The sequence below is a fragment of the Anser cygnoides genome, chromosome 7 (assembly GCF_040182565.1).
Source record: "Anser cygnoides isolate HZ-2024a breed goose chromosome 7, Taihu_goose_T2T_genome, whole genome shotgun sequence".
Lineage (NCBI taxonomy): Eukaryota > Metazoa > Chordata > Aves > Anseriformes > Anatidae > Anser > Anser cygnoides.
The window spans coordinates 28150424-28165008 of record NC_089879.1 but is presented as its reverse complement, the minus strand read 5'-3'; the positions used below and the strand labels follow the sequence as shown (position 1 = coordinate 28165008).

Below are 14585 nucleotides of genomic sequence, written 5' to 3'. Positions count from 1 at the left end.
TGATAAAGGGCAGCTGCTGTGTTTGTTTTTTGTTCTTAGTGTATAAGGAGCCTTGGGACAGATATGTTTTCCTACCTTACACAAATAGAAGTAAAGAAATGTAAAAGCTAGTCAGCTTTCAAGCAGAATCATGTTTAGTCTTCAGCTGATAGTATTGCCAGGTGAATTTCAGATCTGAAAGTCTGTGTTCTTTCTGGTGTATGCATTTATAACAGGGGAAAAACAAATTAAAAATCTAAGGTTGTAATTTCACCCCCAACCCTAAAAAGACTGAAAGATATGCTTAATTTTATGTAAAACCATAGTTAAATGAGCCCAGGGTATAATTCTATCACAATTTATGTAGGTGCAGGAGTACTGCCTTAATTATCCATGCCAGTGGTTGGCGATGGGATGCCATACAGTTCTAGCAGGAGTGACAGTGGCTATTCATCCATTCATCTGGCCTGGCAGATCTGAGAAAATAAATATTTTTTCATAATATTTCACTCCAACCTTTACTTTTAAAGGGGTTTTTCTACCCCTTCCTTCTCCCAGGTGCTCAAAGGAAAATGCAGAAACACAACTGGACACTGGAGGAAAATCAGGATCATGGCACAAGGTAGAATAACTAATCACAGTAACTGGTAGACAAAAGGGTACATGCCTTCAAGCAGTGAGAGCCCCAGCTCTGTCATGAGGTGGTGGATATGCTGACCCACATTAAGGTGTTCTGCTTAGCTTTCTGGCAATGCACATTTGCTTTGTTTTTGTTGCAAACCATCCAGTTAGGATCCTCTGGAAACAGAAGCCTGGAGGAACAGCATGATTGGCTTGAAAGATTATTTTGTTGTGATTGCTAAACCAGCTGCACTCTTCCACCAGCTCACCATGTCAGATTGACATAAGCATGCTCCAGTGCATAAACACACTTTAAGATGTTAAATTCATCCAACCATCTCTTCACTCCTCAAGGGCTGAGATAAAGAGGAGTGTGACTGGCAGTTACTGGAGGAAGAGACTAGCAGATCACAGAAAGCCGTTCTGACTGCTGAGCTCCAAGTCATTTAGTCAGAACCATGTAGCACTGCCTTAATAAGTCAGTAAGACCAGTAACATTTTGAACTGGGTAAATAAAAATGGGAGATTCTTGAGTAGTCACCCAAATATCCCTCTGTCACAGATATGAAACATTAGAGCAAAATTTGATTGTATCATCCCAAGTAACGCTCAATGAAGGAATTGAAGAGGATGTTCCCCGAGAAAGTTCTACAGTCCAGCTATCTCCAGCATATTCTTTCTAAGACGGTCATTGCTATCTGACTGTTTCTTGTTGGCCTCTTCTCCAAAAAGACCATCTACACAAATGTGAGCCCTTGGCCTGGAGTCTATGCTAGTTGTTTTCTGGAATATCAGCTCCATGAATTGAGACTTGTAACTCTCTTACAAGGTAATAATTCAAAACATCTGAGTCAGACCAACAGCTTCACTTAGCTAATACCATGTAAACAGAAAAATCCATTTTTGCTGGCTGCAAAATTGGCAGGGTTCATTAGAGTTAGTACACAGACACTTGAATATTCTGGTAACATGCAGCTTTGAGTGGTCATTTTTTGAAACAAATAAATGCAAAACTTTTAAGATACTGTATAAGAAGATGAAAGATGCACCTTGAAACCTGTAGAAGTGACACTGGAAATGAAGGTAGTGTCTCATGAATGGATTAGTAGCACATTATTTTTGCCAACATTTTGTCTGTCTTAGCTCAGAAGTGAGAGGCATAACTATCTATTTACAAATACAAACTTCTAACTTGTCCATAAATGCAATAGCTTCTCATGTAAATTACATGTGGATTGCTCAAACCAAATTCTTTTTGTCTTTGTTCACTTGCATTTGCAATCTTCAATATTTCCAGTGAGTCTGCTAAGAAAATCTCTTCCCTGAAAGTATATACTTCTTATGTTCAAACTCATAATTGTAAAGTAAAATTAAATTTAAAAACGGTCTATACTTCTGAATTTTAAAAATCTTCAGATTTCTTTAGTCGTGGACATGATTTGGAAAGCTACTTGAGGTCTCAGCAGCCTTGAAATCATCACGTAGATAAAAGTACAAGAATAAAACAGTTGTCACCAACAGTGTATTTATCATCATGATCCTTTTGCTGTTTCTTACTTGTCTTGCATAGACAATGAAGAAGCTGAGAAGAACAGGTGCTGAGTTCTCTTCATCTCTGTGCCTGGTCCTCTTGTTATGACAGGATCCTTATTACACAGAAAGAGGGGAAGCTGTCCCTCTTTAAATATGCTCTTTAAATCAGGCCAATGCTTTCATTCAAAAGAATGTTTGCATGTGTTTGAATGTTTTTCTTGATACGTTTTTGCCATCTGTGTTGGTGGATGTGTGCATGTAAATGCATGCAAGGCTTACATGTGTTTAGGGAAAGCCTCTAGAATGCAAAACATTCACAGTTTTTGAAGCTAGGTAGTGGTCCCATATTTGACACCAAATATTTAAGCAACACATTCACATTGCCTTTGTTCTTAATAGACATGCTCTATTTATCCTGTGGTTTGTGATGACTGTCAAATTATAAGAAAATCAAGACAAACACCTGCTTTCTGAGAACATGCTGAAAAATGAATGCAAGAAAAGGTAGTCTTGAAAAGGGATTTGCAACTAAAAGGTCACATGGCATATTGGTGACTTGTTTAATGTACCAAGAATAAGATAATTTAACTTGCTTCTCAAGGGTTCTGAGCAAAGGCCTAGTGTTCCTCTGTACCTGGGAATGACTTGTGTTTTGGCATTGTGTTTGGAGACCTTTTAAAATACACAAAGACCTGGCATTATTTAAGCAAGACTGTCCCATCCTGTTCATCACTAAGTCTCAGAGGGTTACCTGAAAAGTAATGTCAGAAATTGACATTGGAGAAAGGAGTTCTAGCTTTTTATCTTCGCCACAGTGGAGGATTCTAAATGCTGCCTTTGGCTCATGCCAAGGTGTTGGCTGGCTCCCATTTTGATAACCCATGCAACACTGAAGACATTTTTCCTGTGCTGCAGCTTCGCTTATATCATCCTGATCCTTCAGTTTACAGAGAGGAGGCCTAAAGAGAATCACAGTTTGCTTGTACCTGAAATTGCGTGTAAGAAATTTTAAGAGATTTATAATTGCTTTATCAGGTATATTTTTTCAAACCATTTTCTCAAAATGGACAGGGTAGGGGATGTGTTCATGAGTAGTAGGAGAAGAAAAGACTTTTTTACCACAGCTACATATTAAGTACATCTTACATCAGCTCTTGCTGCAAGGTTAGACACTTTTGTTTGAAATGCACCTCCTTAGGTTGATCTTGCTAGACATCCTTAATGATGTTTCCTGGTTAGTCTCCCCATGCTAGTTTTATTGTTGGATATGGGGACTGAGGTTGCTTTGCTCTTTGTATAGTAAAATTACAGCTCTTTGCTGAGACCAGAGCTCATCTGTAGTCTTTATTCATTAACTTCTTAGTGGCAGGCCCAATTAATCTTTTGTAGACATACTCTGTAGAAATGAATATATTTCCAAATAGCAAGAGACAAGTTACATGTCTGAAGCCGAACATTTTGATTTATTACAAGGGAACCTTTCAGAAAGCAGATCTATATGCACTCATGGAAGACACAGAATAAGGCAAAAGATCAACATCCTATAAACCAGCCTTCTGTGTACTGCTTAGAATCTTTTTATCTCTACTTTGGCAAAGAAGTATGGTCAGCTCCCACTGAATTATGGAAGAACCATAAATAATAGGGTTGAATTAACAACCATGGTCTGAATGATATCATGGAAACTACTTTGCAGCTTGAACACTGTAGAACTTTCTGTATATAGTATTTTCTTCTTAGTTGTTCCACAGGGTGGCACAACTCCTACATTACCTTTTTCCAAGATATTACTCAGTGTTTGGATATATTAAATTATTTTACCCTATTATTTTGTGTCGGTGCTGGCAGCTGCAGCCTTGAGTTCTGATCATGTTGCTTAGCTGGATGAAATATGGACTTAAGCTAAATGGAGGGCAAGTGCCATTGTATTCTCTTTAATCCAAGACAAAAACTAAGTATCTCTGCATTCGTGCTCCCCAACCAGCCCTTGCTCCGAAACACATGCCTCCTCCAAACTGTGATTATCTGACTTGGAAGAAAATCTAGTGTGTTAGGAAACTATGTAGTTTAGGACTTCAGAGCAACTAAAGCTTTTCACAAACAAAGCAATTCTCTTTCTGGAAAGAAAATAAAGTGTCTCTACTCACTTCATAGGACCTGCTTGATGGACCAATAACTTAAGAAATTCTTCTGAGGTCCTCACCATTTCCAGGGTGGAAATGGGAAGTACACTATCCTGCACTTCAGATTAATCCATACAGTCTTCTGTTAAATCCTTGTCAGGGGCAAAGAAGAAACCTAGACCTCCAAATTCTGTCCACTGAGGGAAATGTCAGTTAGAACTCATGATGTTTCTCTCCATGTAGTTGCCTTGCTGATGAAGAGTATCTGGTTTGGCCTTCAGTGTTATAAAATGCTCAGAAAGACTAATAAGACCCAGCTGCTTCAAAGTTTCCTCAGTAGTCATTTGTTCTCCAGTCCTACATCTCTTTAATGCTTTAACCTTTAAATAAAATAAAATAAAATACAACGTTTGCCATATTGCCCACCAACTCTGCTCTGGAAGGTAATTGATCCTGTTGCAGTCCCTGTTTCAAAACCTATGAAGACTTTGAAACTTTACAGCTGGTTGACTCCTGATGTGACAAGGCTGTGCTCTTCAGCTTATCCTCAGGCAGAGGACATACTGTGGCAATAACAGCACAAGCATTTCCTTTTAAATTCTCGGTTTGCTGTTCTCACATGTAAGTATGATAAAGGAAAAATGATTGGCTTTCTAAATTAAGTGGTTTTTTTTTTTTTTTTTTTTTAATAGTAACAGGGACTCTGAGGTATTTCCAGCTGTTATTTTATTTGTAAGTCTGGTGCCCAAGGAAAATACTTGCACGATTGTAGTGGTTCTCTCTCTGTCAGTTCTGCCCGTACTTCCATATGTTTTTGAAGCCAGGGGTTAATTTCAGTGAAATCTGAAAGGGGAATAGAACTCACAGAGGTGTTTAAGTGGGTACATGATTTAGGAGAATTGGCATGTGACTAGAAGAGAACCAAATGAAGATCCCCCGAGAGGACTCCAGCGTTATATGAAACATTTGGTTGTAGCTGATCTGTTGAAATGTGCCTGACCATCCAATTAGCATTCGTGCACTGTCAGATTAGCTATAACTCTGCTTTCTAGCTGTCTTCTGCAGAATGCAGCTGGAAATACTGCTGTAAGAATTGGGTCATGACAGTAGGGGACAAATGTATAAGAAAACCAGTTCATTAATTATACTACTCGTGTAACAACTAATTTTAAACTAAGTGTCCCAGTAGTCAGGTTCACATAAATCTTTTCGTGTAGGAGGCTTATGCGTTTATCTTTCAATGAAGAATGCTTTTTATTTTTCAAATTTGTATTTTGTAGATTCACTTCTCTTTTGCTAAAATCTGTCTATAGTAGGTCTAGCTCCTTTTGTAACTGTAAAAGGAGCAAGGCTGCAAGGGTATTCTGTATGGTAGATGACAGATCCAAAGCAGTAAATCAGGATTACCTACCAAAGCTCATTAATTTGCACATATAAAGCAAACTTCTGCACCTCATCTTTGTGTTTAAAGAGCTTCAACTTCTCTGGTATTTTTTTAAGTTACAGCTTCTATTCCTTCAGATCTTTATACACACGGGGTAAATTCCCCTTCACTTCAGTGTGTTTCTACCAACCAGAAATTTTGCTTCTGGCTTTCTTTAGGACTTAAATTGTGTGTGCTGGAAGAAAATGTCAGATTAGACTCAGGAGAAGAAGAAATACAAAAAATAATCACATGTCTAAACTATGGCCAGAAAAAGGAAAGTGGGAACTGGATTATTTCAATTTAAATTACATTTTATGTTTGCTTGAAAATCCAAATGTGGATTTAGTTTTCCCAGGTTAAATAACATATCAAAAGTACTGTGTGGGACAGCCGATACTTCAAAGAAAGTTGATAGGAAAATGCACATAGTAGAAATTTTAAGTAACTTTTTACTGCTAAATGTTGTTATATCTTGTGGATAAATAAGGAGGGCATTTTTTTAAAGTCATTTTTTCCACACTTAACTCTTCTCCACTTGTAGGGAATTTTCAAAGGGCAATTTTAACTTCCTTGTAAAGAAAAATAGGCTACAAATGTGAAATAGCTTGCCAAAGAACTTTGGTTTCTTAATTGTTCTTCATGTTTGTGTTGCTTCTGCAGTTCCAATTCTACTGGCATATTCCGATGCCATGTATGTAAAACATTCTCCTTGCTAGCAGTTTCATTATTAGTTCCCCATTTCTGCTGCATCTTTTGCTCAAGTTCCTGGCTCTGCTGAGGGGATTTAGTTAGCTTGCCCTTGCAGATGGCTTGGCAGAAATAAGGTTCTGTGAGGGCTCTGAATGAGGAGGGGGGAAGTGACAGAAAGGAGGTTGTTAGGACAGACCTGTCTGTGCAGTGGTGGATGATTAAAGGGTGAGCACGGGGTAAGGTGGATGACACCCTAACTCATAATGCGTGTCTTCCAAATGGTAGCTGGGCTGGGTTGCCAAGGAATTGTGTTTAGAAGAGGAGTATTTCACCTGTGGGCATTTGGAGCCTGTGGATATTTTGCACAATGTTGTTCTTCATTGGAAAGCAAGACCTGTAACTATGTGAGTTCATCCTTGTGAGCAGCAAGGACATTTGCATGAAAGGGAGAGGTTCAAAGCAAGCTTATGTATCAATGAGAAACCTACAGTTAAGGTGAGAGTGTAAATGTCTCTGGCAGGAGAATAGTGAAAAAACAGGAGTCAAGATTGCTTGTATGACATTTTTTCTTTTCTATTCTTTTCTGTGAATTTCTCTCATTCTTTTCTGCGAGGGGACAGAGCTTCTTATCCCCTATGTTCTCTAAGACACATTTTTCATGCTGGCAAATACCAGCTCTGAATATGATTGTACTAATAGAAACCTCCTTTTAGCGTTACAGTTTTTCGCTCTGTTTAGGGAACAGATGGAAGGTATGGCCAAAACACTGTTTCCAGGGGAAACTGCATCTCTACTAACTTAAATCTTGAGCATTTCCACCACCAATTTCTTCCTTTAAAATCTTTACTGGTTTTGAAGGAAGGGTAAGGCTTTCGGTTACCAGATACAACAGTCCCAACATTTGTCAGGGCTCTGGCTGCTACTTTGAACTTTAATTCTTCTATTAAGGAAATTAAAAAAATTGTATTATTTACTACCCAGGTGTCCTGGTTTCAGTTAGGACAGAATTAATATTCCTCCTAGTAGCTGGTAGGGTGCTATGTTTTGGATTAGGATGAGAAGAGTGATAATAACATGCTGATGTTTTAATTGTTGCAGAGCAGCGCTTACACCAAGCCAAGGACTTTTCAGCTTCTCGCTCTGTCCTGCCAGCGAGCAGGCTGGGGGTGCAGCAGGAGCTGGGAGGGGACAGACCCAAGACAGTTGACCCAAACTGGCCCAAAGGGGTATTCCATACCATCTGACGTCATGCTAAACAATATATAGGGGTGGCTGGCCAGGGTCGGGGGGCCAGCTGCTCGGGGATAGGCTGGGCATCGATCAGCGGGTGGTGAGCAATTGCATTGTGCATCACTTGTTTCGTACACATTATTATTAGTAGCACTATTATCATTATTATTATTATTGTTATTATTATTTTCCTGTCTCAATAAACTGTCTTTATCTCAACTCACAGGCTTCACTTTCCCATTTCTCTCCCCCATCCCAGAGAGGGAGGGGGGAGGGTGAGCGAACGGTTGTGTGGTGTTTAGCTGCCGGCTGGGTTAAACCACAACACCAGGACATTTTCTTCATGAACTATTATCTAAAAATAACCCATATATTATCCAACAGAACAGCAATGAATGGTTATAAAACAAAGTGAAGGGTCATGATTATTTGTGGCTTCTTATTAAGGTGTGAATCTAAACCTCTAAACCTCAATTTGTTGATTTCTTTTTTTTCAAGCTGTTTTTCTAGCTCCGATACCAGCCCACCTAGCTAGATGGATAATTAGTTTCAACATCAGAAAGACTTCAAATAGAACAGTGCTGTGAACTGAGTGGTCTGGTTCCTTTTAAGTGGTTACCTACTGCAAAAGTGTTAGACAGAAAGGTTTTGTTGTTGTTATTTTATTTTATTTTATTTTTTCAAATTCCAACTTTATTCAGTCTTACACTCTTATTCACACAGGTCACTTTGGTATTAGTATTAAAAAACAAAAGTAGTGGACAATTTAATTAATTAATTAATTTTCTTTCCCCCAGAGAAAATTACACAGCATCAAACACTTTTTAGAATAGTCATCAAACTGCTTTTGGTAGCTGGTTCCAGGTAAGAAATACTCAAGAGAGGAATATTTGTTGGTTACAGAAGGTAAGAATAACTGATTTTAGATAATTTTCTCGTCTGAAGTAAATAGTTATCTTACTGGTAATCTCTCAGGCTGTTCTAGTGTGCTCTGTAAGGAGCAGGCCATTGGGTTCAAGAATGTCTGTCATTAAAAGTGACTACTTAGGGTATGTCTGTACAGCATGACGGTTTTGCTCTTAATGTGTAGAAATTCCTGCTGTTGGGTCATTAATAGTGGTCTTTGGACCATCCAGCTCAAAGCTTGTGCAAATAACTTTATCTACGCTGTGTCTTTGATGGCATTCATTTCCAAGCAGAAAACGTGTTTCTCTGCAGTAACAGAAGTAAAGACACATAAATAGGTGGAAATATAAAAGCAAAGAAGATAGAGAAGGGACATGATGAACCTTAAAATAAATCCAATGCCTGTTGCAGCCACCTGTCAGCATTTAGTTATCTATCTGTTATATTATCCTATAGGATACTTTCAAGGCCTGCAGTTTAGCAAAGTACATAGTGAAGACTGAAGCAGGGCCTGTGGTAAAAAGTCCAGCAAACAGAGGAGATTATGCTAGCCATAAAGGATAAGGAATATGGAGATTGTAGTGATTCAGGTCATGCAAGAACTTGCAGACAGAGTTACAGGAAAGAACTTCACAAACATCAAGGGACAGAATATACTGAAGATAAAATAAGCCTTGAATGATTTTGAATGGTGCATTTGATATTAATAAAGCCAATAGAGCTGAATCACTTAGTCTTTGCTGTATTTTTGGTTTGGGTGGATTTATTTATCTATTTATTTGGTTTACTGTTTTTAATTTAACAGGTAAATAAAATTAGTAGGGATATTGAGAAAACAGACTGACATAGCAAGATCTCTGCTGATTCCCTGGGGAGGAGTTCCAGAGCCAATATTAGAAGGAACAAGAGAGATCTTTGAGGTATATTCTTTAAATGAACGTCACCCCCAAAGTACTTGTGTTGGATTCTAAGTAACCACAAAGAGTTACAAAATTCCAGATTGCTGAAGAACTCAGGATGACTTAAGGAAAACTAGTAAAATATAAATCAGTCCCCAGAGGAAAAGGCAGTAAATGAAATGGGACAAAACTCAAGAAGTTTGTGCTAGAGCGAACCTCTCCATTCCTGCAGTTAGTCATGTAATTGGTGCTGTATGTGGATTCAGTGGTTTTCCTGTACATATCTGCTTGCAAAAAGGGGATGTGAATGATCTAATGCCCATCTTCTATTTCAGTATGTTCACATCAGTTTAACTGTGCCATAACTCATGAAAAGGTTTTCTCAAATGCTGTTCCCCAGTGGCAGGATGACATGTGACATTAGATGTACAGTGTAATATCTTTTTGCATCAGTATATGAAGTAAACCTGATACTTTATTTAGAGGGGGAAAAGTATGGATGAAAGAACCATGAATTCAAGATGTTAAGGTTAATGGTTCAAAATCTAACCTAAATAAAACTCTCAATGAGAGTTTTGCCTGAGCAAGGACTGTGGGATTTAGCCTTAAGAGAATTAACAAGGTACATCAGGTCTCTTCACTGCTCTGATTGCCAGAAGCCTGTCTGGACTGTGTCCAGATATACATTCTCAATCACAGAAGATTAAAGAAGCGAGTACAGGAAATGATGTGTACTGTTTCATATTGTCTATTCTGCGTCTATGTAGACAGGTACAGTAATAACTCTACAAAGAAAATGAGAGGAAAAACCATGGAATTATTTTAATTGGCTAATGTTTTTCTCATCTACTTGTTTTCTGGGAAAGTAATTATTTTCAAGTAATTGTATGCTACCTTTTAAAAATTCTGTTACAGTTCATTCTTCACCTCAGGAATCCTCTTTGATCTTTTAAAGCTGTTGTGGATCCCTCCCCCTTGAAAAAAAAGAGTCTCATAAAATGTTTGCAAGTCTTGTTTATATATCCATAACATTTTTCATTATGCTGTGACAGCTTCACTGAAAAATTATTTTAATTATCTCAAAATGAATCACACAAAGAGTGAATATGAAAATATAAATCTTATGTCTGACTGTACTTTAATTGCTTTGGCTAATGAATGAGGCATGAGATAATCTGCACAATGCAAAAGCAAAATTGCATGAACAATATAACCTGTATTAAAAATGTGCTGAATCTGTACTACTCACTCTGCTTCAGTGGGAAGATATGGGGACTGTACCTGTACTGCAGTGCTTGCTTTCTGCTACTGATATGACAAGCTAATTTCATTAGGAAATGGTGTTGAAAACACCTAATAATTATCTTTCTGTTCTCTAGGTCAGCAACGCTAATGAGCAAAACAAAGTAAATTTATGTTCCTGAAGCTGTGGGCCCTCTCCTGACAACCTATCCTCAAGAGTTCATTTATGTGAGTAGCTCTTCTGTGACAGAGTGATGTGAGCCAATGCCTTGTATATGTTATTAAAGCAAAATGCCCACTGATTGTAATAAGTAACATATTCCTACAAGCATGTCAATGAAGCCAGACAAAAATGTGCACCAGCAGGTAAGAGAATGATTTTAAATATATACACACACACAGCAGATCAAATCCATAGGCCTGATTAGGTATTGTCTTTTTCCACAGTAAAAATTTTTGCTTCATCTGTTCCTAACCTTGTGATCTTTGACTGAACTTTATGTAAGACATTGCACACAGGCAGTTTACTTTTACAGACTTCTGAACTTTCAGCTGTTTAGAAGCTGTTGGTTGAAGGTGATGAATACAACAAAGAACGAGGATTTGACAGTAAACTGGTGTTAGAACTGTTACTTTGGTCAGCGACTCTTCTACCAACATAATACAGGAATGCTACAGGGTTATTAACCAACAAATCTCTCCTCTGTAGTCTAAAAATATCTCCCAATTGGGTGCCTTAGTAAAATGCCATGTGTTATAAATGGCAAAGCTGATTTTGAACTTACAGGGATAGTGAGGAAGGACTGCTAGAGCTTTGATATTTAGCAGAGTGGTAATGGACATGTAGCTGTCACATAGATAACCCTAAGTAATTGTTTTCCCTGCTTAGATTAGATGTTTTTTATCTTGGACTAAAGCCCTAAGTCAAAATCCTGCCATTGTTTACAATTGTTTTCACAGGGTTTGTGTGTCTGTTTTTATTTTCTATTTTTTTTTATTTTTTATTTATTTATTTTTTCAGTTTTGGGACAATCCTCTTTAATAATCTATCAATCTCAGTTTTCTCTTGGTTCACAAATATTGCACTGAGTTGTAAATCTGTGTGGTTAATGCCAGGCATTAAGTGAACTTGCTGACTCAGGAAATTAGTAGTGATTAAGAGAGGCTTTCACATAGGTCAAATCAGCAGTGACAGGATATTTTTGCCATCTGATGGCTGCTTTAGGCTCATACTGGCCGTGGACACTTTCAATTTGGATAGCACTCTGCATCCTCTGCTGTTATGTTTTACCTTCTGTGATTTCAACAATAAAATTTTTATCCAGTATAGCAGTGGGCCAGATGTTTCACTAGTGTAAATCAGAGTGATACTACACTCCCTTATGCCAACAGTTCATCTCATTCAATATGTCTCTAATAACATGGCATGGGTGCATGAAACCAAAACTGTGGGACTTAAACTTTTTCTGGAAATGCTGATCGATGTGTTTTTCATGGGAGGAAAGGCATTTGTAATTAATGCTGTCTTCTCACATGCAGTGAAACCACGCAGGACGATCTCAGTTTATTGCAGGTTATAAGTCAGCATGGTACACTATGTGTCCAGGGTATAAAGCATTTTCATATCCAGCTCTATTATTTCAAGCTGTTAAATATATTTCCCCTAGGAATTTGAGATTTCTTTCCCTTTACTCACCTGGACCTTGCAGTCCATTTTACTGTTGCTTTCTTGTGTTGGGTTAACCTGTGTTGGGCAGTGTGATAATTTGACTCTTTGTCAATATGAACACCCTTGTTGCTGGGGGCATTATTAGCTTCCTCTCTTCCACAGTATTCTGGGAGTAACTTCTCACAAATTATTGAAGTTCTGCTCAGTTTGCTAATGAATTTCCCTGGTATTTTGTTGGTTTAATACAAAATGTTCAAGTATTTTAAATACAGAGAGTATATAGATATAAGTTAAATGAACAGACAGGAATTTGAAGTTTGCTGCAGACATCCATTATGCAAACATACCAGAGAAACCAGCTGATTTTTCACAATGCCATTGCATGAGTGTAAGTAGATTTTCCTAATTTGAACATCTACCATACTGAATTTGTTCCAAGCTGCTGATTCACTTAAGAAATATCTCTCTAGTGAGCAGCACCATCTGTATTCTTCTTTCTAAATATTTAAACTAACTATGTATTATTTCATACTTGTCAAACCTTTCAAGGCTTTACGGTATTTCTGGACTGTTGTTTGGAACAAGCAGTTTGGAATCTGTTTTTGTGTGCTCTTGCTACTAATTCTATTTCACCATAACTGATGTAAGTGTTTACTTAGCTCCCTCCAGTGACTCAATGAGCAAATAAGTCCATGGTGTGCTATCATTCTAGATACTGCAAAACAAGTTACCACAAAAGGCGAGTTCAGTTCTTTAGATGAAATTATATGTAGCATTCTGCAACATAATGACTAAATACTACGTGCTAAAACCATTTTAGCTTATAATAAACAGCAGCAGCTGAGATTTACCACATAATTCTGCTATTATTTCTTATTAATGCTTTCTTATACTTGGCAGAAATAATGAATGAATTTGAACATTAAGTGGGAGGGAAAAAACCCCACAATTCTAAAAGAACATTAGTGTGTTTTGGAGAAAAAGGAGTGGGTTCAGAATCTGAATTCATTTTCTGAGTTGTGCTCAGAAGAAGATGCTACTTCAATCTTTATAATGATATGCAGAAAAACACTAGCTATAATCAGCTTTGGAAACAAAAGTATTATACATTTTATCTTGAGGAAAATCTGTCTGCTTTTACTACTGGTAGAATGAATTTAACTGAAATAGGGTCCATTTGTGAAAATTGTTCAATTTTTGAAATATATGTGAAGAATAAAAAAAATACAGTTGTTTATGAGCTAAATTGAATCAGGAAATGCTCTTGAAGCTGAAAAACTATGGAGAAGGCTGTGCAGATAAATTGCTATAGTATTCATGGTAGGAACAGGAAAAATGACAGTATAAAGAAAACTGATTAGATACTCAGAGAGAACTTTTAGTCCTATTGAAGTACAAGGAAGTTTTGCAGCTGATTTCAGTTGCACCATGATTTAAATATGTCAGAATGAAGCTTTAGAAGAGATTCTTCAAGCTTGTATATCCATCACTGAAGACTTTAATTTTAGAGGATTGCATTTGCAGTGTAAAGAAATAATTTTTAATTTCTAATACCACACCTCAATTCCTTTGGTAGTTTGAGAAAGAAAAAAAAAAAAAAAGAAAGAAAACTGTGAATAATAAGGTTCTTTATGTTGGGACACATTCTCAGTTATTATCATTTATTTGTTTTAATGTAGCATCTAGGAATTCCCCCCTCAGGACCAAGCCATCACTGTATTTGGACAAAACCCTCATAACATAGTGCCAAAGAACTAGTAGAGTATGAGAAGTTAGTATAACACATTGTGAACTGGAGCCAGGCTGAGGGCAATGACAGGAACAAAAATCTTGGCTAAGGCTATTGATATCTTATTTTCACAAAAAAAAAAAAAAGCAATCACAAACCCAAGAATTTTTATTATTGTTTCCTCTTCACTTTTCTTTTCTACACTTTGCTCTTTCCTCCTCTGCCCTGCAACTTCCACTGTCCTCAGCAGACATAGCAGTGAGTAGAGCACAAAAAAGAATGAGGGAAGAAAAAATGTGACAACAAACTTAGATTGTTATGCTGAAATTATAGAAAGATGCCAAAATTGTTAGAAAGAAAAAATAATGTTTCCACAGAAATACAAATGGTGGAAAAACACAGTTTTAAACAACTCTAATGTGTAGAGGTTGATCTGTAGTAACAAGCCTGGTTTGTACAGCTGTGGAGCTGGTGTAGTTGCGGTTCAGTGCATGGTGACACAAAGCAGGCAGAGCAAGGACTTCTCCCTGATCACCTA

At 37.5% G+C, this 14585-nt stretch overlaps 1 long non-coding RNA gene across 1 annotated transcript in view; it reads left to right on the top strand.

Moving 5' to 3' along the window:
* The window catches only part of LOC106031493 (uncharacterized), a 62967-nt gene that overhangs the window by 27834 nt on the left and 20548 nt on the right, over window positions 1–14585 (top strand). Inside the window, exons 6-8 of the long non-coding RNA XR_001204319.3 lie at window positions 8400–8466; window positions 9314–9428; window positions 10787–10877. This is a non-coding gene — a long non-coding RNA (uncharacterized lncRNA). The remainder of the gene's footprint in view (window positions 1–8399; window positions 8467–9313; window positions 9429–10786; window positions 10878–14585) is intronic.